The sequence below is a fragment of the Vicugna pacos genome, chromosome 17 (genome assembly GCF_048564905.1).
Source record: "Vicugna pacos chromosome 17, VicPac4, whole genome shotgun sequence".
Taxonomy (NCBI): domain Eukaryota; kingdom Metazoa; phylum Chordata; class Mammalia; order Artiodactyla; family Camelidae; genus Vicugna; species Vicugna pacos.
The window spans coordinates 52764221-52786881 of NC_133003.1; the positions used below are offsets into that span (position 1 = coordinate 52764221).

A 22661-nucleotide genomic window follows, 5' to 3' on the forward strand; every position below is an offset into this window, starting at 1 on the left:
GACAGGATCTTTTCAGACCGATGCCAGAGCCCAGCGGGGTTCGGCGGTGGGGACTGTGGAACGTGGAGCGTTTAGTGCACTTTCTGGCCTGACTGGAAACTCCATGCAGATCGAAGTGGAAAAGATTAGGTGTGGGGCTGTCCCGGGAATAAGCAGCAGGGTGGGTGGCTCCGCCGATGGCTCCTTCCGCACCTGCGCGGCTCACACTGCGTCCTCCACTCCTGCGATTCAGCGAGGCGAACTCTGATAGCACAGACCGCGTGGGCAGCCCGCATGGGTCTGGTATAGCTTATTGCCTGGGCTCTGCTGAGACGGAAGGTTAGAAAGCTGCCACTGTACGGCTTCCTCTAATCCTATGCCCAGAGAGTAACATCACAGTGGCTAAATGCAGCACCATCCTCTCACTGATGCTGTGTAAAGCGGGGAATCGACGTTAGACGAACGTAACAAAGGTAGTTTCATGTTAGTCGTGTCTGTTTTTCTGAGCTCACACTCCACGGTGCAGTGTTAGCAGCAAGACACCGTGAGCACCAACTTCTGGGCATTTTTTTTAAAGCCAGGCCAGAGTACCAAGCATCACACCCTGTCAGGCTTATAAAAGTGACCACTTCCTGTCTCTGACCTCCCATCCTGTTTGGTCCTGACTAGCTTTCATTCCATCTCATGTCCCCTGTTGTGCAGCCTACGTTCCCTGCCCTGAGCTCCTCCCTCTCCCTGATCATCTTGGCCCCATCCTGACTCTGGGGTCCTGGTTCCCCTTCTAAGGCTCAGCCCAGCCGGCTCTCACTGCTGCCTGGTATACGGTTGCGGCCGAGCCCCCGGGCAGAGAGGAGAGGTGCCGCGGGGAGTGCGAGGCTGTCACGGAGAACACAACAGACGTGGCTCCCACCCAGCGCAGCTGTGACGCCTTCTACAGCATCCCATCCATCGTGGCCCTCCTCCACCAGAACACCTCCACGGCCAGGAAGCTCTGACTTCCTAGGACTGTCCTTTTCATTTTCTGACAACCTTATCAGAAAGCTTGAGCTGTCAACAGGCTTTAGAGCCGCGCTGAAGTCATCTGTTTCCTGCAGGGTGCTGGCGGTGTGGTGTGAACTCCAAGGCAGCTGTCAACATACATTCTGCCTATCACTGGCTGAGACCAGCGCTGGGGCATGCGACGTGAATTAATCACTTCCACTTCTCACCAGCACCGGCTCCTTGTGCTTTTTCTGCCTCTGGCCATTCATGCTCAGCAGATAACCCCCGGCCACAGCACCGCGTGGCGCTCGGGCAGGATTCCGAGCGGGCCAGATATAGCCCTTTATCACTGCAGCTACAGCGTGTGGGCTCATTGAGAAGTTACGGGACACTTTATCAATGAGGGAGGCTGTCCCAGAAGCTCTGGCGTTGGGCTTCGCGGGAGCGAATGGAGGTGAAGATGAAGGCTGCTGGGACAGCTGCTTATCTGGCATGTTTTCCCAGTGAGGTCAAACGTCAGCGCCACACCATCTTCCCCGGCAGAAACAAACCACGGGATGTCCGAGCTGGAAGACCTCGGAGGCCTCACAGAGGGAGAGAATGAGACCCAGCCAGAGAGCAGGCTTGCCTGGGGCCCCGCAGGGAGGCGGTGTCGGAGCCTCCGGTCTGCGGGAAGAAGGTGCGTCGCCCTCGGCGGCAGGCTCAGGCTTTCAGGAGGAGGAGCGCGGTCCTCCAGGCCGCGAACGGTGTGCTCTTCTGCCTCTAGAACTTACACAGGGGTCAGCAGGGAGTCGGGGCTGAGCCAGCTCTGCAGAGTCCCAGTTGAAGCATGGCTTTTCATTTACATCAAATGTATTTTTAAAAATAATTTCACTCATTTTCAGTTTTAGATTCTTTGTGGACACATGAAAAATAAAATGACAATGATACGTATTGGTTCCATCAGAAGAGGCAGCTTGAGAACTATCAAATGATGGCAGTTTTATATCAATGATGTCACGTGATTCAAAGAGAAAACCGGTTGGTTCCAATGATGTGTTTTTAAAAATCCAATCATTGAAATTCATTGAGCCAAAGGTTGTATGTCGGGCATAATTCTGAAGGCTGCTGTAAATTTAAAGTGTGACTCTAGAGAAAAAAATCATTTGTTTTTGAGAGGATAACATGCATAAGAATTTTACTGGAGCACAGCGTCATGATAAAAGCATGTTCTTACTAAACAGGAATAAATAAAGCAAAGCCCCTGAGGAACAGAAGCGTGCTTAGAGTTGATTGCGGCTCACATACTTCATAGTCGTCTCCAACACAAGCTGCAATGCTAAACACACGAATGTTTGGGTAACCTCATAATTAGAGGAACAAAACTATACATAATTTCATGACAAAAAATGATTAAAAAACCCAAACATTTTCAGTCCACAACTCTAATTACTATATGAGCTCCTGAACATGTCCTTGAGACCCGTGCGGAAATGAAGATAAACCCAGGTGCTCATGGATGCCGTCGAACTGACGCGCTGGGCACAGCCTCGTCCATTCCTTTGGCAGCCCTGTGCCAGGCGTGGGGGCTGCAGGGGTCGCCAGACGTGGGGCTCCCACTGTCACAGACCTCACCTTCCAGCTGGGGGAGGTGGATAAAACAGATGAGAATGGAGAACGCAGAGAAATTAAAATCTTGAATAGAGAGAATGTTGGACGGTGATCTGTGCTTTAGAAAAATAAAGCAGATTACGGGCAAGGGGAGACTAAGGACTTGGGTTATTGATACAGGGTGGTCAAGGAAGGTACTGCAGAGAAGGTGGCATTTGAACAGAAATCTGAAGACATAGAGGAGCAAGCCTTGGGGCATCTGTCAGGGGTCCTGCAGGCAGGAAAGAAACAGTGCAAAGGCCCTGAGGCAGGAGTGAGTTTGGTATATCTAAGGAACATCAGGGGAACCAGCAGCGGGGGTGGGTGGTGGCTGTAGGAGAGGAGGGGGAGATGGGGTAGATCACGCAGGGCCTTGTGCGTGTTGTTGGGACTTGATTTATTCTGAGTAGATGGGAGTCACTAGAGTTTTTTGAGCCAAGAACTGACATGACCAGACGTATCATTTAAAATGTCACTTAGGCTGTCACTTAGACTTTTGGTGTAAATGAAAAGTCATGCTTCAACTGGAATTCTAAAGGAACAGCTCATCCCTGACTCCCTACTAACCTCTTCATATGTTTTAAAGGCAGAAAAGCAAAACGTTCACACCCTCAAGGCTGCAGGGTTGAGAAAGGGCTGCGGAAGGCAGGGCAGAGGCCGGGGTCGGTTCTGACAGTGCTGGTAGACTGGGTGTAGGCAGGAGTCTAGGGGACCCCTGGGATTCTGGCCGGAGCTGGTGGGCAGAGGGAGCCGCCATTTACTGAGGCAGGGGAACAGCAGGAGGGGCAGGGTGGGAGGACGAGAGCTTTGGGAGTTTGGTTCAGGGCAGGCTGAGTCTGACATCTCTGCTTCCCCACGTGGGGCTGGCCAGCCCGCAGCTGAACACAGAGTGTGGAGTCCAGGGAGGAGGCCCAGCTAGTGACACTGATGCGGGAGTTGTCAACCTCCTGGGGGCATTTAAAACCTTCTGCATGGGGCAGGACGAGATCCGCAAGGGAGTGAGGGTGGTCAGGAAGAGGAGACAGTCAGAGCAGTGGCCACGGCTGCCGAGGAGTCAAAAGAGAATGAGGAGTGACCACTGACCATGGGACTTAGCGACTTGGAAGTCACTGCTGTCCTTGATGGACAGTTTCAGAGAAGTATTGAGTCTGAGGAAGTGGCCTTACAGCTGAAATCTGAAGGATGAGTGACACCTCGCCACGTGACAGGTGGTGGGAAGGGCACTGCAGGTGGAAGACATCGCCCAGGGCTCTAAGGTGGGACCGGGCATAGCGTGCTGTAAACTAGAGGAAGACGGGGGCCGGGGCCACGGGGAGCTGGGGGGAGGCCGCGTCAGTCTCTGCAGGGTCCTGCAGACTGTGTTAAAGAGGCTTTGGGGTTTTCTTGTTCATTCCAAGTACAACGGGCAGCCACTCAATGACTAAACCACTCTGCCCATCTAAGTGCCCACTATTTCATGCTTGAAAAGAAATGAAAACAATCAGGAGCAAGATACTAAGCTTCCTCGAAGGAATGAGGACAGACAGGGCCTCTTCTACCTCCACTCCTTGGCTCCCACCTAGTCCACAGGATGCCCCATCACCGGATATTGGCTGCTGTTTCCAAGTGCACACGGAATCTTAAAAGACAGCACCCCAGAGTGAAAATGGCAGAGTAATAAACTGTAAAAGCCTCATTATTTCACAAAAGGAGCAAACAAGCTTGCAAAAGAATTAACCAATAAAAAGTGTACAGCAACCAGGAGAATGCTTAATTAAGGGGGAAAACTACCACAATTTTTTTATACAAATCCAAACTTTGATTTATTTAATTCTCAGTAAGCATGGATCCTCGAGGGGCACAGCATCACACGGAGTCTGTGTCCAGCGGCCTCAGGAGGAAGACTGCTGTGGAATGTGGTGCGAACCATGTCACCGCTTCCATGAGCTTAAGCTATCTCTCCCCAGGGTACCCTGGTTTTGTTTGGTTTTCCATCAAGAGTTGCTGTGTTGTTCTTTGCTTTGTACACATAAGCACATCTCTTGCCTAAGTAGAATTCATCTTCATCTTGAGCATAAACACCTTCAATTTTAAGAAGAGCTGTGTGTTCCCTCTGGTTCCAGAGACCTTGCTCACAGCCAGCAAAAATGGCCTTGGACCACAGCCTTCCAGACATATTGATTGTTTCAGAAGTCCGGCTCCCAGCAGGCCTCCAGCGGCTCCAGGATGGCTGAAAGAGCCACCAGAATCTTGATAAGAGAGTGTTGCGGTGTTTGGCTTGACCCTGACTCAGCAGCCGCCTTGAAGACAACCACCTCAATTCCTGGCATAATGTCTAGCACATAATGGAGCAGAATGGATCTGATTCTCAAAGAACTGTGGTTGTTGGTTTTGACCTGTCTTGTGGCTACCTGAGACCAGCCCTTTATTTCCACTACCACTGAACTCTCCCAGGACTGAGGCAGCTATCAGGGAGTATTTGTCAGAAATATTTAAAGGCAAATGCATTATCTGCTGCCACTTTAGGCAAAGAATAATAGTTAGAACAAACTATAGACAGATCAGAAAGCTTGGGAGGAGTGCACCTATGATCAATTAATCTTTGACAAAGGAGGCAAGAACATATAATGGAGAAAAGACAGTCTCTTCAGCAAGTGGTGTTGGGAAAGCTGGACAGCCACGTGTAAATCAATGAAGCTAGTACGCTCCTTCACACCATACACAGAAATAAACTCCAAACGGCTTAAAGACTTAAACACAAGACAAGATACAATAAATCTCCTAGAAGAGAACACAGGCAAAACATTCTGTGACAGAAATCTTAGCGATGTTCTCCTAGGGCAGTCTAACAAGGTAATAGAACTAAAAGCAAAAATAAATAAACAGGAACCTAATTAAACTTACAAGCTTTTGTACAGCAAAGGAAACTGAAATGAATATAGTTGGAATGGGAGAGAATACTTGCAAACGATGTGACTGACAAGGGCTTAATTTCCAGAATATATAAACAGCTCATACAACTTAATAACAAAAAAACAAACAACCCAATCCAAAAATGAGCAGAAGACCTAAACAAGCAATTCTCCAATGAAGACATACCAATGGCCGATAGGCGCATGAAAAAATACTCAACACTGATAATTATCAGAGAAATGCAAATCCAAACTACAATGAGATATCACCTCACACCAGTCAGAATGGCCATCATTAAAAAGTCCACAAATGACAAATGCTGGAGAGGGTGTGGAGAAAAGGGAACCCTCCTACACTGCTCGTGAGTTCATAGTTTGATGCAGTCACTGTGGAAAACAGTCTGGAGATTCTTTAAAAAACTAAAAATAGACTTACCGTATGATCCAGCAACCCCACTCCAGGGCACATATCCAGAAGCAACTCTAATTCAAAAAGATACATGCACCCCCAATGTTCATAGCAACCCTATTTGCAATAGCAAAGACATGGAAGCAACCTAAATGTCCATTGACAGATGACTGCATAAAGAAGTTATGGTATTTTTATACAATGGAATATTATTCAGCCATAAAAAAGAATAAAATAATGTCATTTGCAGCAACAGGGATAGACCTGGACATTGTTATATTAAGTGAAGTAAATCAGAAAGAGAAAGAAAAATACTATGTGATATCACTTTTATGTGGAATCTAAAAAAAAATTACACGAATAAAGTTATTTATAAAGCAGAAACAGACTCATAGACATAGAAAACAAACTTGTGGTTACCAGGGAGAAAGGGAGGGGGTGGAGGGATAAATTGGGAGTTCGAGATTTGCAGATACTACTATATATAAAATAGATAAACAACAAGGTCCTACTACATAGCACAGGGAACTATATTCAATATCTCTTAATAATCTATAATGAAAAAGAGTATGAAAAGGAATGCATGTATAACTGAATCACTATAGTGTGCATCAGAAACTAACACAAACTTGTAAACCAATTATACTTAAATTAAAAAAAAAAGGCTTGGGAGGAAAGACTAGAGACTGAGACACTTTGAGGAATACAGGTTTTGAAAAGCTTCCACATATTGCTGGGAATTTAGAAGCACTTGCGTGCCCAGGGCTGGCTGCTTGCGCAGGAAAGACCTGAGATGGCCCCCTGCTCTCACCCCTGGCTGACCTTGAGGCTCTCCACAAGCAGGAAGCAAAGACTAAGTCATAACTGTGGAATGCCTGGCTGAGACTTGAAGGTATGGCCCAACACATACGTGAAATCTATTTGTATACACTGGGAGCTTCTGTTGTGGTTTCAGGCAAAGAATACAAATTTTTATTTTTTGCCATGTATGGCCACTGAAATCTTTGTTAAATCACTAGCTGTCGAACAGAGACTTCAGGGGCTGTATACAACAAAAAATGTAGACTTTACAAACATAATTCAGAACAGAGAACCAAGCACACAACAAGTGTGACAGCAGCGAGAATAAATCCTACAGAGGGAGAGGAATATGCCAAACGTCCTCAACATGACACTAGCGAACATTCTAGAAGCGTATTAGGATTATACACCATAACCAACTTGAATGTATCCCAAGGTTCAGCATATAAAAGTTAATCAATGAAATAAACCGTATTAATAGAAAAAGGGGGAAAGATCCAACAGTGATTATTTCAATTGATGCAAAAAAGGACTTGACAAAACCCAACATCCTTTCATAATAAAAATGTTCAACACACTATGAATAAAATGGGAATTCCTGAACATGATAAAGTCCGCCCATGAAAAGCCCACAGTTAGCATCATACCTAATGGTAAAAGACTAAATGCTTTCTCTCTAAGATCATGAACAACACAAGGATGTCTACTCTCACCATTTCTATTCCATATTGTATGGGAAGTTCTGCCTAGGGCAATTAGTCAAGAAAAAAGCCACCCAAAGATGGCAATACTCCCCCAGAGACATCAACAGATTCACTGCAAGCTCTATCAAAATTCCCCCTGCCTATTTTGCAGAAATGCGTGAAATAATCCTCTTATTCATATGTAATTGCAAGGGACCCTGATTAGCCAAAACAATCTTGAAAAAAGTGCAAAATTGGAGGACTCACACTTCCCAGTTTCAAGACTTACTACAATGCCATGGTGATCAAAGCACTATGGGGCTGGCATAACAACAGACCTGCATGTCGATGGAATAGAACTGCGAGTCCAGAAATGAATCCATACATCAATGGCCAACTGATTTTTAACGAGGGTTCCGAGACCACTCAACTGGGAAAAAATGGTCTTCCTAACAAACGGCAAAGGGAGAACTTCATGCGTAACTGTCTGCGAAGGAGTGAAGTTAGATTCTTACCTCCTACAACATTAAAAGATTAACTCAAAATAGATCAAAGACCTAAAGCTAAAGCCATAAAACTCTTAGAAGTAAACATAGGGTTTAATCTTCAAAACTTTCGATTTGGCAATAAATTCTTAGATATGGCACCAAAGCACAAGCAACAGAAGAAAAATAGATAAATTGGACTTATCAGAATCAAAACCTTTGTACATCAAAGGTTCTATCAAGAAAGTGAGAAGGCTACCTACAGAATGGGAGAAAACATTTGCAAGACAGTATCTGATAAGGAACTGACACCTAGAATATATAAAGAGCTCCTACAACTCAAGAACAACCACAAAACCCAATTTAAAAATGGGCAAAGGACTTGAACAGACATTTCTTCAAAGAAGATATAGAAATGGACAATGAGCACAAGGGAAGATGCTCATCAAACCACAGGGAGACGGCACTTCACACCCACTAGGACAGCTGTGATGTGAGAAGAGGAACAATAACAAACGTTACTGAAGACATCACGAAATTGGAACTCATATTATTACACACTGCTGGTGGAAATGTAGAATGGTGCAACTGCTGAGAAAGAGGCTTTGGCTGTTCCTCTCCTGGTTAAACAGAGACTTACCATGTGGTCCAGTGGTCCACCTTTAGGTATATACCCAAAAGAACTGAAAACAGATGTTCAAACTAAAACTTCCACAAAAATTTCATAACAGCACTATTCTCAATAACCAAAAGGCAGAAACAACCCAATATTCATCAACGGATGAGTGGATAAACAAGATGTTGCATATCCATACAATGGAATACTATTTGTTCATAAAAAGGAATAAACACTGATCCATATTTCAACATGGATGAACCTTGAAAATATTATGCCAAGTGAAAGAAGCCAGACACAAAAGGCCCTATGTTGTACAATTCCATTTATATGGAATGTCCAGAATAGGCAAATCCATAGAGACAGAAATCAAAGTGGATGTAAGGGGCTGTGATGGAGGAATGGGGATTGACTGATGAATGGGTACAAGGTTTCCTTGGGGAGCTATGAAATGTTCTGGGATTAGACAGTGGTGATGGTTGCATCATATTAGAAATGAACTTAGAGCCACTGAACTTTAAAAAGGCTAAAATGGTGAATTTTATGTTATGTGACTTCTACCTTAGTAATTAAAAAAAAAACCCAGCACCCTCATCTTGCAGAATATTACCCTTAGGCTGGCATCTTAACTTGGCTTCTTAGAGGCCCTTGCAACGTTTCAGCAGGCCAACAGTGGCTTCCAATGATGCATCCCATGGCAAGGTCAATGGTCCTGGGGTCACTTGCCCAGTCATGTATCCTTTGTCATTAAGTGGGTCCCTTGGTGTAAGACAAGGCAATGTGGGATCTTATGGGGACAAGTCAGACCCTTTGCAAGTTCTGGCAGTGCTGCTGGCTGTGGCACTGTTGGCAGGAAAGGCAATGAGAAGCAGATACTGGCTCCTGGAAGTTGGGTCTGGATACAACATATTCTTCAGGCTGAATGGGATAAGGGTGAGGAACCAATCTCTCAAAAAGAGAAGTTCAGACTCATGAAAATGTCCCTAATGGAGGTGTCCCAGGCAATGCTAGAACTCTGGGAGGGGACTCCTGGAAAAAGGAGCTCTTTCTACTAATACAAAAAAACCACGTGGTATATTTCTACAATGGAAAACTATTCAGCCGTAAAAACTGGCAACATAACGCCATTTGCAGCAACATGGATGCTCCTGGAGAATGTCATTCTAAGTGAAGTAAGCCAGAAAGAGAAATAAAAATACCATATGAGATTGTTCATATGTGGAATCTAAAAAAAAAAGGAAGAAGAAGAACATAAATACAAAACAGAAACAGACTCATAGACATAGAATACAAACTTGTGGTTGCGAAGGGGGTGGGGGGTGGAAAGGGATAGACTGGGATTTCAAAATGTAGAATAGATAAACATTATCTATTATCTATTATACTGTATAGCACAAGGAAATATATACAAGATCTTATGGTAGCTCACAGAGAAAAAAATGTGACAATGAATATATATATGTTTATGTATAACTGAAAAATTGTGCTCTACACTGGAATTTGACACAACTTATAAAATGATTATAAATCAATAAATGTTAAATAAATAAATAAAGACAGTAGGTAAAAAAAAAAAAAAAAAACCCAAAGCTCCATTCATGGTACAACATAGCTAGAGACTTATGCACACTGTTTCCATTGATTCTTTTAGAAAGTTTGCAGGAAAAATGTCCTTACTGTGCAAATGGGGGAACTGTTGCCTGTAAAGCTAAGTCATTGCACTGTGATCACAGGACTAAGAGGTGGCGGTGACAGTGAACAGGGCTGTTGTATTCCATGATCCATTCTGTTCCTTAAGTGAGGCTTGGCAAATACATGGCATGCCTGCCACCTTTACCTGCTCCAGTGCTCTTGGCAGACATTATTAATCAACCATGGCTTCCTTTCCCTCTGAGTCTGGACTCAGCTTTACCATCCTCTGTGAGACAGCCACACGCTATCATAACTGGCACTTAAGATGAAAACCCCTCAGCTGTAGCAGCATCACAGACCACACTGCCTCCCTCTATCTGAACTGCCATCTCCTGAATCTACATGTGAGCCGACAGAAAGGCCTAGGTCAGTTGAAGCCCCCTCCAGATGATGTGGCCACTTCTCACCTGGGGCCAGAATGAGATATGGTTGTGAAGCCTGAGAAGTGGTGGGCCAACTGAAGACAGAGACAAGGGTCAGGAAACCAAAAGAAAGTGGAGGAAATAAAGGCAGGGGTGAGGGTCCCAGCCCCATATCTGCTTCATTTCCAGGAGAAGGAAGCAAGTGGCTCAGGCCTGGCCAATCAGTCCCAGCAACTGAAAGGGGCACGTGACCTGGGCCAGGCCCGTCATCCATCAAGAGCCCTGGAAGTCTGTTTGAAATTTTCGGAAAGGGGCAGGATGGCTGAGCTTTCTTTTTTTTTCTTGGGCCAGTTGGAGCTGGTTTTTCATCAATTGTCAATGAAAAGTCCCGGTTGATATAAACTATTTGTCTTCTGTAGCTGCTCTTTGCCTCAGTTATCCTTTAAAAATATGCCCTCCATCGGCTGTGTGGACCGAGCAGCTCTTCACTTCTCTCTGCCCAGACCTCTCCCCACACCCCCTCACTGCTGCGGGCCGGCCTGCAGGCACCTCCTGCGCTGTCTGCTCAAGCTCCCCCAGGTCTGTGAGGCAGCTGCCTGCGAGCGTCTGTGCGACTTTTTGGAAAACATCCTTCTTCCAAGACAGGAGCTGTTGTGCTTGTGACCCAATGTTCCCGATGAAGAAATCGCAACACAAAACCCTCTCGGGAGTGCGGTGCCAGGAAAATGTGGGTGCTATTAATATCCCCCTTCCCAGTGGGAACCAGGGGCCCTGAGAGATTGCATTTCTTGTCCATGATCACGCAGTCACTTCGTGACAGGGCCAGGATTCAAACCCAGGGTGTGTGGCTCCCAAGCTCACCGTCACCATTGACGTATCCTGTCCCCATTCAGTAAGTGGCTATGATTGTTGTTACTAATAATCAGTCACTCCAACGTGATGGCCTGATCACCAGCCCCACCTCATCTTCCAACTACTCCAAACTTGCCGGATAAGAAGTTATCTGCAGCTGGATAAGTGGTGAAGGGGCCCTGTAAGGACACTGTGCTACAGAACAGAGGAAGTCACCTGGGCGCGTGCAAAGTTTTCTTGTTCCACAGTTATCTTTTTCAGCACAAGAAGCTTCAAAGCCAGTTTATTTGGTACAGTAAAAGCTGGGTCAACCCACCCCTTATTACCTGGCTATCTCCAGTCCACTGACCTTACCTGGGCATCGTAGCTGATATGAATTATGAACCTAGGAGCTGAGAAATGCGGGGGTTCCAGGCCTAGCTCTGCCATGAACTATGTCCGGCTTCGGCCACTTTCTTCCTCTCTGAACCTCACTTCCCACATCTGTAAAATGGGTGGGGGGGGGTGGACACGCACGTGCGCGTGCATGTTGGGGGGAGGTCTGACTAGACTGATAGCTCCCAAAGCGTTTTCCCAGGCACTTTTCAGAAATTAAAAAAAAAAATCCCCCCATCCCCAAGTCCAGTAATTTGGGACAAAGTTATGCAAAAGTACATTTCCTCCAGGACTTCGTGGAAACGTCAGCCTGCTCTCACGCACGGTGCCCCTCGGACAGGAAGGCAGAGCGGTAGCGGGACCCAAGCTGACTTGGCAAGGGGGACTTCTCTGGGTGCACTGTCTTCCCCGGGAGCTGTTTTGTGAAGCAGACTCTGGGAAGACTTAGATTAGGGAATCTGAGGATCCCTTTCGGCTCTGAGTTTTCATTCAAAAGCCACTGTTCTGGCGTGGGGCTCGGCAAGATGCTAAACGATACTCTGAATCATGAAAGAAAAAATAATTATGGTCAGTAAAGTTTAGATGGAGTTCAGTTGTAATTTATAGAATTCCAGCTGCCGAAAATGAGAGTTCATGAGTGGGTGGATGGTTATGATCCAGTAACAACATTCAGTGAACCTGGACCACGCTGGTCAACAGAGGGCACTCTACTGTAAACTGAGCTGGTCTTGAGTTTCCTTCTTGGAAATTTGAGGATGTACAGATTAACCTTTCTGTTCTCCCAGAATCTGGGTTGGCTATAAAGTCAGAGATTCATGGCCTGAGGAAAGTGATCTAGAGACTCTGAGTTGTAAGATCAAAATGGCTTTGAACCATTTCAAAAAGGAACCATTTCCAAACGGAAAAGCGAACGCCTGTTAGCGTGTATGTTAGTGAGCACGTCTGCAGGAAAGCAAAAACGCACAATGAACTACCAAGCACCTCACTGAGCCTGCCTGGGGAAGAATGAACCCCACAGCAGCCTTCATTACTGGCCATAACAATGTGTACAATGTTATCTACACTCTTTTCAGGGAGCCTTCTTCATTGTCATATTTGGTGAGCATAAAAAGTACCCACAGAAAAGGACCTCGTGGATTCATTCTTGATTGAAATCCTCTAAGTCTGCTTTCACTCAAACTTGACTTCTCCCATCATGGGGGTTTTGAGGAGGCAGCGAGGTGTGGGGCAATGGCGTGGCACTGACGTCAGACACTCACTCGAGGACTATGTGCCAAGCACTGGGAATACAACAGCGACCAGAGGAGTCAGAAACCCCCATCCTAGCAGAGCGGCCATCCTGGCTTTGTTATCAGCTGTGTGAGCCGGGCAAGTCATTAATCTCTCTGAGCCTTGGCTCATGACAGCATTGGTCCCAGGATAGCTGGGAAAGCCCTAGGTCAGATTTTGCAAGTGTAGTGTCAAGTGTAGGGCCTGGTGCCTAAATGGCTTCTAGAAAAGGCCATCAGGATCATGGCTCTTGCGGCCAGAGGGGGAGAAGAGAGTTCAGGCAGATCCAGGGAGGCCTCACACTACTGGCAGAGCCTTTAAATAAGGTGCAGCATGAGCGGGGACATCCGAGAACAATGGCTCCCCCTCCCCCAAACAAAGCCGCATGTTTCTTCCCTGCCCCTCGACCTATACCCCCAGCTTGCCCAGGTTTGCCAGCACGGGCAGCTGCTGGGCTGGGGACACCTTGACCACAGGGCCCGGCCCGCTGGTCTGCATCCTCACAAGGAAGTCCAGTTCGGTCCCACTGCCCTGGCCTCTCAGATACTCTCCAAGGTCAGAGTCAAGCCTCCACCGCAGCCTCAGGGCCGGGCATCCCTGCCAGCCCACAGGCGGCCGGGAGGTGGTCAGCACAGATCCAGCCCTGCTCGACCTGCAGGCAGTTCACAACACAGCCTGTGGGCCCGGGCTCGGGGCTCTTTGCCAGGCCGCTACTGTCCCGCCCCTGCCCTCGAGCAGTTCGCTTCCCCTTCGAGTCAGGTTCTCCTCGGCAGATGGAAGGGATCCGGTCAGACGTCCCCCAGGCCTGGCTTTCTACCAGGTTCTTCTCACAGGACATCTGCCGGACATCTGCGATCAGCCCAGCCTCGGTTTGCCCATGATTACCTCCACTCCCGGAGCTCAGTTCTTCTATCTGCAGGAGCGAGGTTAATACTCCCTACTTGTAAGTCAAGGCCGTTGACACAGCGGAGAGAACAGATCCCGAGCAGAACAGGCTGCAGTCTGAGCACTGGGGCCGCCACTTGCACTCTCTCTGGGAGCCTCAGTTTCTTCACCTGGGAAACAGGCGTTCAGCAGCTCTCCCGGAGAACCGGAGCCTGAGCGAGGCAAACTGCGCGTCATACGTGCACATTACGGTGGTCATTACTCTAAAATAAGGGCCTGATTAGCAGCTGGTACAGCCCCTAACTTCCAGCACCGTGCTCACCCTCTCTGGGGCTCCACCGGCCCCTAATCACTGATGGGGCTTCTGTGGCTGGAAGCTGCACCCAGAGGGTCTCAGTGGCCGCACCAGATCCCTTTGAGGCTGCAGAGTCTGTGGTCCGTGCAGGTCTTCCTGTTGAAAGCTGTGTCCTCAAACGCACAACACTCTACTCACCCTCTTCTCCCGGGATCCTCATTCTGGTTCATGCTTTGTAGTGGATAGAAAGCCATCCATTCTTTGTGTGATTTGAATCTCAAATTTTCCCGTGACCCCATCCGTCACCGCCCTCTGTCCCCATGTGCTGCTGCATAGCGAGGACTGTCCTTTCAGAAGAGCATGTGACACCGAAAGGGACTAGAATCCCCGAGTCTCAGGATTAGAGGGGGATGAATGTTTCTTAGTTGAAACCCTCTTCTGGTGCTTGAACTTTCTCTGCTCCACCCTCTGCTGAGGGTTCCTTCAGTCTATCCCTACTTACCTCCAGTGATGGGGAACTCACTAAACACAAAGGGGGGGGGTCATTTAATCACCCACCCGATTGCCAGTCAGCTGCTGGGCTTGCTTGGAAAAACGCCATTCAACAGTGTCAAAAAAGCTTCTCTCATGGGTAAGTCAACTGTGAATCACAGTTCCAAAGAACAGTACTGTTTTCTCACCCCTCCCCCAAACTCTGAACACTGTGGCCACAAAAAAATGGAGCTATGACATTTTTCCCTAGAATAACAAAACTCTGTTAATGTGTCGCTTTTATTCACCCACCCGCTGGACATTCCCATTGGAATCTACTTGAGATGCTCACAGAGAATGCATTTCAATTCTAGAAGCAATTAGCTAGCTTCCAGAAGGAGGAGAGGAGGCATTTCTGGGCATAGAGAAATCGTATCCTTGGCCAAATACCCTCTTCCATTTTCCAGCAGGGAACCCAGAGCAATTTCAGAGTACAGCTCAGGGGGAACATTGTTTTCCTTGTGTAGCTTCAGAAACCCAGGCATAGAGAAGCCAAGGTCACCCAGCAAATCAAGGGCAAAGGCATGCACTGAATCCCAGGAATCCAAGACCTCCCAGCACACTCATGGATCCTCTAAGATAAATGTTTGTCTTGCTAACCAGGGACATTTATTGTGGTCTTCACTGAGGGATTCCTGAGGTTCAAAATGATAAACAGGGAACCAGGGTCTGGTAGTAAGTTGAGTGATTAATTGGCAGAGAAGGCTTTCAAGGAGGGAAAGGATCAATGAACTGAAGAAAAACTGAATATCTTTTAGGACGTTTCCCAGCTGTCTGACATTGTTTTAATTCTTCATGCTCAGTTTCTTCATTAAACATTTTTGAAGTGGGTTTTTATTTTGTTTCTCGGTTTTCCACTTTTTCAGTTATTTTCCTGGCAAGGGTATTTGATCACATCTCCCACTTAGATTACTTCTTGGGTTGAATTGAACATTTGCCCAATGAAGCAGGACAGACTCTTGCTTATCTGAAGTAAGTGGGACCAGGAGGCCGTGGAATGATGAAAAACATAATCAGAAATTGCTGCAATACAGCACACCCTGTTTCTCTGCCAGGGAACGGGGCAAAGGTGGTGTGACCGCCGAGGGAGCCACCCGAGGACTAGGCCGACTGACAGCAGCAGCTCCTCGGAGGAGCATGTCACCAGCAGCAGGAGAGCCTGGGCTTTGGACTGAGATGTTGGTTACCTTCCCAGCCCTGCCCTGTGCTTGCTGTGCAACTTCAGCAAGTGGGGCAACCTCTCTGAGTCTTGCTTTTCTCGGCCAGCTCTTGCTAACCTGACATGTTCCATGGGGGTAAGGGCTGTGTCTGTCGTGTTAATTAGGGTTTTCTTGGTGCCCAGCAGGTCAGAGGCAGTCGGTATGTGTCTGCTAAATGAATGACTGGAGAAGGGCTGCAGGGTCACTGTGAAGGTTCAGTGAGAGACTGTAGATAAACACCTAGGACACGGGAGCTGCTCATTAAACAGAGGCTCTGCCATGGCCTGACTCGCTCTGGCAGCGTCAGGGCCAAGGAGTCTGGGGTCGCCTCCTAGAGCCCCTCGTCCTACAGACAAGGAGATGGAGATCTGTTCATTTGTTCATTCATTTAGCAGACGCAGCTGAGGTGCCTCTTAGCTGGAGGCACGGTACTGGGGGATGTGTCAGGACAGAATCTCCACTCTAAGCTTACATTCCAGTGGGGAGAGACAGTAAATGAGCAGACAGATGTATAAATGAGAACAATTTTACATGCCAACAGAGGGCTAGGAGAAAAAGAGAGGGTCTGAGAGTGGTGGATGGGGGCTCTGTTACACAGGGTGGCCAGCGGGGGCTGCGGCTCTGAGTTGGTGAGAGAGGAGCAGAGACCTGAATGACCAGGGCAGGACTCAGACTGACCCTGGAAGCAGGAGTGCTCTGGATCAGTGCTTCTTCCTTGGTTTATTTTGGTGTTTGTTCTCATAGGTCTGTCTTTCCAAAACAGTACAAGGAACTCTAATCTTCCAGACTCACCAACTGTTCACGTTTCGCCCTCTTCTCTCTTCTCCGTCTTAATATGTAATAAAAACGTTACACACACATGCACAGACACTCACACACACACAGACGTTCTTCAGAACCATTTGAATACATAAAGCAAATGTCCTCCCCACTACCCTACATTCCAGCGTGTATCTCCTGAAATAAGAACATTCTCTCACCCACCCACAGTCCATATTTAAATTTTGTCAGTTGCTCCTACAATTACCTTGTAAAACAACATGTATTTTCCCAGGTTCAGGATTTCACACTGCATTTAGTCCTCATGTCTCTAGTCTCCTTCAATCCGGAATAATTCCTTAGGAATTCCTAGTCTTTCTCGAACTTGACCTTTTGTCAGCGTGCAGGCCGGTGACTTTGTGAAATGCCCTCTCTGGGCTTCCTGATGCTCCTGGGGCACAGGTGCAGGTGTGCCTTTTGGGCCGGAGCGCCCCCGTGGGGACACTGCGCCCCTTCTCAGCACATCGCAGCAGGAGGCACGTGTCGCTGGGCTGTCCCCGTGGTGGTGCTAACTTCCACTGCTGGGTGAAGGTGGTCTCCGCCAGGCTCCTCACTATAAAGCTACCGTTGTTGCCTTTGCAGTCAGCACATCATTTGTGGGGAGACACTTCTAGAATACGGAAGCTCTGTTCCTCAGACTTGCACCTGTTAGTTTTAGCATCACGGACGGTTTTCTCGCTCCATCTTTCCCTCTGTGGTTATTAGCCGGCAGTCCAGTACAAGGAAGTTTTTCCTTCTCTTTCACCTACTCACACAATCACTCATTTCTTTATAGCACTATAGACTCATTGGGTTTTACTTTATCCAACAGGTTATAATCCACTTCGGTCAGATGTGTCTCCGATTTGGGCAGTGAGGGCCCCTTAACCAGGCCCTGGGTCTTCTAACGTGTCCCCATCACTCTGCAAGCACTTGCCTGCTTTCCGGCGCAAGGTGTTTGAGGCTCATCTTGCACTGTCCCCACACTGGCCCTGGAATCAGCCTTTTCTCCAATGAGCCCGGTTCTTTGGGTGTTAAAAGACAGTTAGAATCCAAGATCCAGGTGCCAGGTGGGCGCCTGCTGCCGGCATGTTACTGCTTTCGCAAGGGACAAAGCTGGAGGGCTGCTCAGACGTTAACATGCACAAGTCACTGGGACCTCAAAGTGCAGACTTGGGTTCAGTCAGCTGGAACCACCAGCTGGGATGGCATTAGAGGCCCTGCATTTCTAAGAAGCTTCCAAGTGATGCTGACGCTGCTGGTCCACAAGCCACACCCTGAGCCCCAAGGACCTAGGACAACGGTTCCCAAACTTAGGCAGGCATCAGAACTGCAGGGTTTGTTCAAACACCTATTCCGGGGCCCCACTTCTAAAGTTTCTGACTCAGGACGTTTAGGGTGGGGCTGAGTCTGCACTTCTCACAGGTTCCAGGCAATGCTACCATTTCTGATCTGCGACCACACTTGGAGAGCCGCTGATCTAGGACATTGGTTCTCAAATGTGGCTACGTTGGAATTCCCGGGGGCTTTTTTGTTTGTTGGTTTGTTTTTTTAAACACTGAACATTAAGAGCCCAGAGATTATGATTTGATTGGTATATGATGTGATCTGGGCACTGAGAATGCATCAGTTCCGTAAGTGTTTCTATTGCTCGGTACCAGATGAGAAGATTGTTTTAGGGAGAAGGAGGAGGAAATACAAAGGCCTTTAAGAGGGAAGGAACTTGACCTGCCTACGGCCCAGCACGGAGGCCAGTGTGGCCGGGCAGAAGGAAGTGAGGTCAGAGAGGTGGGCAGGGACGGGGTGGGAGGGGATGAGATGGCCAGGCACGGGGAGGCCACCCTGGTGGGATGGGAGGCCGTGGAGGCTTTAGGCAAGGATGGCATGACCTGAACACCTAAGCGGTGACCCTAGCCTGACACTCCCGGGACCGAGCTCTCCTTACGCCGGTCCAGGGGCTTTGTACCCAGATGAGTCTGGACTGTGATGAATGAAGGGTGAACCAGCTTCACACCTCCTCTTATTGCTCCCGTATTTTAAGCAGTGCCCATGGATTTTATTTAGCATTTCTTTCCAAAGCTTTGAAATTTCTGAAAAGTAAGTTTAGGCAGAGGAATAAAGTATTATGTCCTGGGAGGAAGCCTTGAGCACAGGGGACATCTCTAGCTGTTGACAAAGACATCCAGGAGGGCTTTGCATTAAGCAGACTCCACGTTAGTGGTACACCAGCGTCAACACACTTAACATTACTGAACTGTCCATTTAACGTGGTTAAGATGGTAAATTTTATGTCATGTTTTTCACCATTAAAAAAAAGATAGTATTATTCATCATGTTTGTGAAGGGCAAATCTGTGAAGCTCTGAATTCTTCGATTTAATTTTCATTTGTTCTTCCAGAAAGTTACCACGGGTACTTCACTATATGGAAAACGCTATCATGCCATTAATAATAAAGAATTTAAGCCAACAATTAGAAAATATAGAAAATGCATGAAACTGTGAACTTGGGAAATGGATCAAGCTGAGAAAAACTGCTCACTTTAACAGAAGAATTCCTTCCTTATGTGAGGGTTCTGGCATCGGGTTCACCTAAGTGACGGTGTCCCTCTAGGGCACTAAAAACATGCTTCACTTGACATGCAGCTCGGCAGAAGCAAACTAGCCCACGGGGAGAGGCTGACGAGAGGCCTTCCATGGTGCCAGCGCCAACAAAGTGATAATAACTTTGAGACTGCTTATCTGCCTACCCCTTCAAGGCCATTGCACAACATGAGTGCACTTGGACCGGACAGGACTCCTGTGACACAATCCACGTTCTATTTTGATTCTGGCAGTTGGTAACCTTTCTTCTAGGAAGTGGAACCAAAAAAAAAAAAAAAACCTGTCGGCGATACTCTGCTGTCCTGAGCATGCAAGGGCAGTGAGGCCGCCCAGGGCAAAGAGCAGGGCAGGTGTGGCCCCGGGGTCATTTATAGCAACACGCCCAGGCCGGCAACCAGCCCTGTCAACCTGCCACGAGGGTGACCTGTCCTTTCCCTCGGTGATTTGAGCCCTGGGTTTTTCCGGGGCAGGAGCTGACAGTGATGTCCTCATCTCGTGATGCCGACGGGTGACCTTGCGCACTGAGCCGGGTCCGCTCACTGCTCTCGCTCCCTGGAGGTGAACTGAGGAAAACACTGCTGAGAACCGAGGCGGCAGAGGGTCGAGACCGCAAAGGGGAGGCCCTCCTGCCCCTCCGTCTGCTTCCCATGTCCTTAGCACGGTTAGCTTTCATCCACTCCAGTTTCTAGCGCTCCTCAGCCTGGAAAGGCCTTGGAGGGAAACAGTGCAGGGAGAGGTCAGTGAGACCCTTGTTGTCTTTTTACTGTTGCAGTGGACTCAGCCAGGCAGAAGCTACGGAATCATGAATGACGGCTTTGATCCTCGTTACAAGACAGAGACGTGCTTCCGGACGGCCTTTGGTCCTGCGCACCAACCACAGAGCCTGGGCAGTCAGGGCGACACAGGAAGTGCACTACGTGGCGCTGCCAGTTTAACTGAGGAAAACAAAGGTGTGCTGAGCTCCTACTGCGCGCAGGCCCCGAGCTCAGTCTTCTGGGGACATCACTGAATGCTCAGCCCCCTTCAGGGGGCCACACTGCTGCTGTCCCCATTTCATGCAGAGGAAACCGAGGCTCAGGGGCCGGTCTGCTGCTCACCCAGCAGGCGGTGGCGCTGGGAAGTGCGCGCTCGGATTCCTGACTCCTAGTCTGTACTTCTTCCCCAGCACACACGTGGCTGGCTTTTGGGTACTGTAAGCAAGGGTTTTTCAGGAACTCCAAACTTAGGCTCTTTTCATCAGTAACAGTATGACCCAGGCCTTCCCCCCAGCACACAAGGTTGAAGCTGAAAGGACGTCGTACAGATGAAGGAACTGAAGCTGCGAGCAGGTGGAAGGATCTGCTCAGCAGAGTGGAGGCATCCAGCCTCAGACCCGGGCAAAGGCTCCCTCTGACCACCAGTTGACTCCATGCACACCCAGGACAGACGACAAAAGTCATCTTGCTGGGATGTGGCCTTGTCGACAACAATCTCATTTTAACGCAACAAGATGCGGGCACAAAGGGCATTTTATCCTACAACTTGCTCCCTGGGGCCTGAACGGCACGCTGTTTTCTTTCCTGCTTCGCTCCTTGCAGCAACAGGTATCGTGGGGTTGGCACATGAGCTCAGCAAACCGTTTGGCGTTAAGGAAATAAAGGACACAGACTTCGCTGGCCAACGTTAACAGACACTGACTGCCAACCACGAGAAGTGGAAACGGCAAAGCAAAGAGCACAGCGCCACCTGCTGCTGACAGCAAGGACACGGTGCAGGTGTGCCCCTGGGAGAAGCTGGTCCACAGCAGGAGCCCCTTGGGTCAGACTGCCCCCTGCACTCCCTGTCAGGTGAGAAGTGAGGCCAGGAAGGGTGAGCGGCTCGCCCCAATTCACAAGACACAGGAGGAGAGAGCTGATCTCCAACCAGGCCCCCCGAGGGGAGGGAGAGCAGAGTGTCCCCTTGTGGACAGTCACGGACTCCCTGCTGTCCCCAGCCTGCCCTCAGGTGGAAGACCCCTTCCTGGCGGTGACCCCTCCCTGCGACAACATGTCTCTGGCTCAGGATCCCCTTCATCTCGCTCCAGAGGAGAGGAAACAGGAGGAGAAGGCGCGGTGGCAGCCACTGTTCCTGCTTGAGGGTGGGGGGGGGCGTGCCCTGCCGGCCATGAGGCACCTGTCGGAGCCGTGGATGGCGGTTCTGTGCCCTGGCTCCGCGCTCCTCCCCAGCCCACAGGAGGAAAAGCAGGGCTCACAGAGGGCAGCTCTAGACGCCGGCTGAACTGAGTGGGAAACCAGCCCACTAAACGCATTTTGAATACAAAACAGAGAGAAAGAAAGAAGCGGGAGGTGAAACGTGAGTGTGCGATCAGGAGGAGGGCCGTGCAGACTGCATGTCAAGTCACTCCAGGGACCCTGTGGGCCCCGGCTCCCTCTCCTGCAGCTGCCGGTCTCCTGGCCGACCTCGGACTGGGCAAAGCTGCCCCTGCCTCAGGGCCTCTGCACGGCTTCCAGTGCCTGGACTGACGCTGTTTTGCCAAACCCCCAGAGGGCCGGCTTCCTCCTGCTGCTCCCACGGCTGCTCAGTGATACCTCCATAGACAACCTTCCGCCTAGCTCCCCTGCTGCGCCCCCGGTCACCCTCCCCTCTGCGGCCCTCACAGCAACCAGCACTGGGCACTCAGTGTGTTTTCAGCTCTTCATTGACAGAGCCTGGCACCGAGAAGACATCTGATAATAAAATTAATTGGCTGAATTAAATCATTTCCCTCATGGTCCTCCTGAAAACTCTCCAGGGAGAAAAAAGAGTGGGGACGGTTGGGGTTAAGATGAATGAGTGACCTGAGTAAACTGAACTGTGTTCAGTGGGGTGGCTGCCCACTCATCTCAGCTCAGTACTGCCTCCACCTGGGTGGCTCCTGACCCTGGGGTCTGCGATACGTCAGTGCCACTCCAGGCTCTGTCCCAGGCTTCTTACAGAAACGCTCTCCAATCCTCACAGGCTGGCCTTAGGCCGTAAATACTTTGCCCAGTTGGTACATGGCACAGCTGGGGTTTGAAAGCAGGTTTATTTGACTTGACCTTGTTCCCATACTCTACGGTCCGTCTTCCAGCCCACCAGGGGCAACTCGGGGGGTCCCATCAACAGTCACAGCCCAGATCCCCACAGCACTGTAGCCAAGAGGAAAACTCCTCTGCAGTAACCAGTATCAGAACCCGCGGTGGGCACGCTATTTCCACATCCAGGGAACTTCTGGAAGCAGCCAAGAAAATAAGAATCTGCATGCCCTGGGCACTAAAATTGAGCCATGGATCTAAAAGGAACTTGGAACACTTGGCCTTGGCCTCCTCG

At 48.8% G+C, this 22661-nt stretch overlaps 1 pseudogene; it reads right to left on the reverse strand.

The window, feature by feature from the left end:
- Positions 1 to 4402: 4402 nt before the first annotated feature.
- Positions 4403 to 4744, reverse strand: LOC140686532 (large ribosomal subunit protein eL33 pseudogene; annotated as a pseudogene).
- Between the last annotated feature and the right edge of the window lie 17917 nt (positions 4745 to 22661).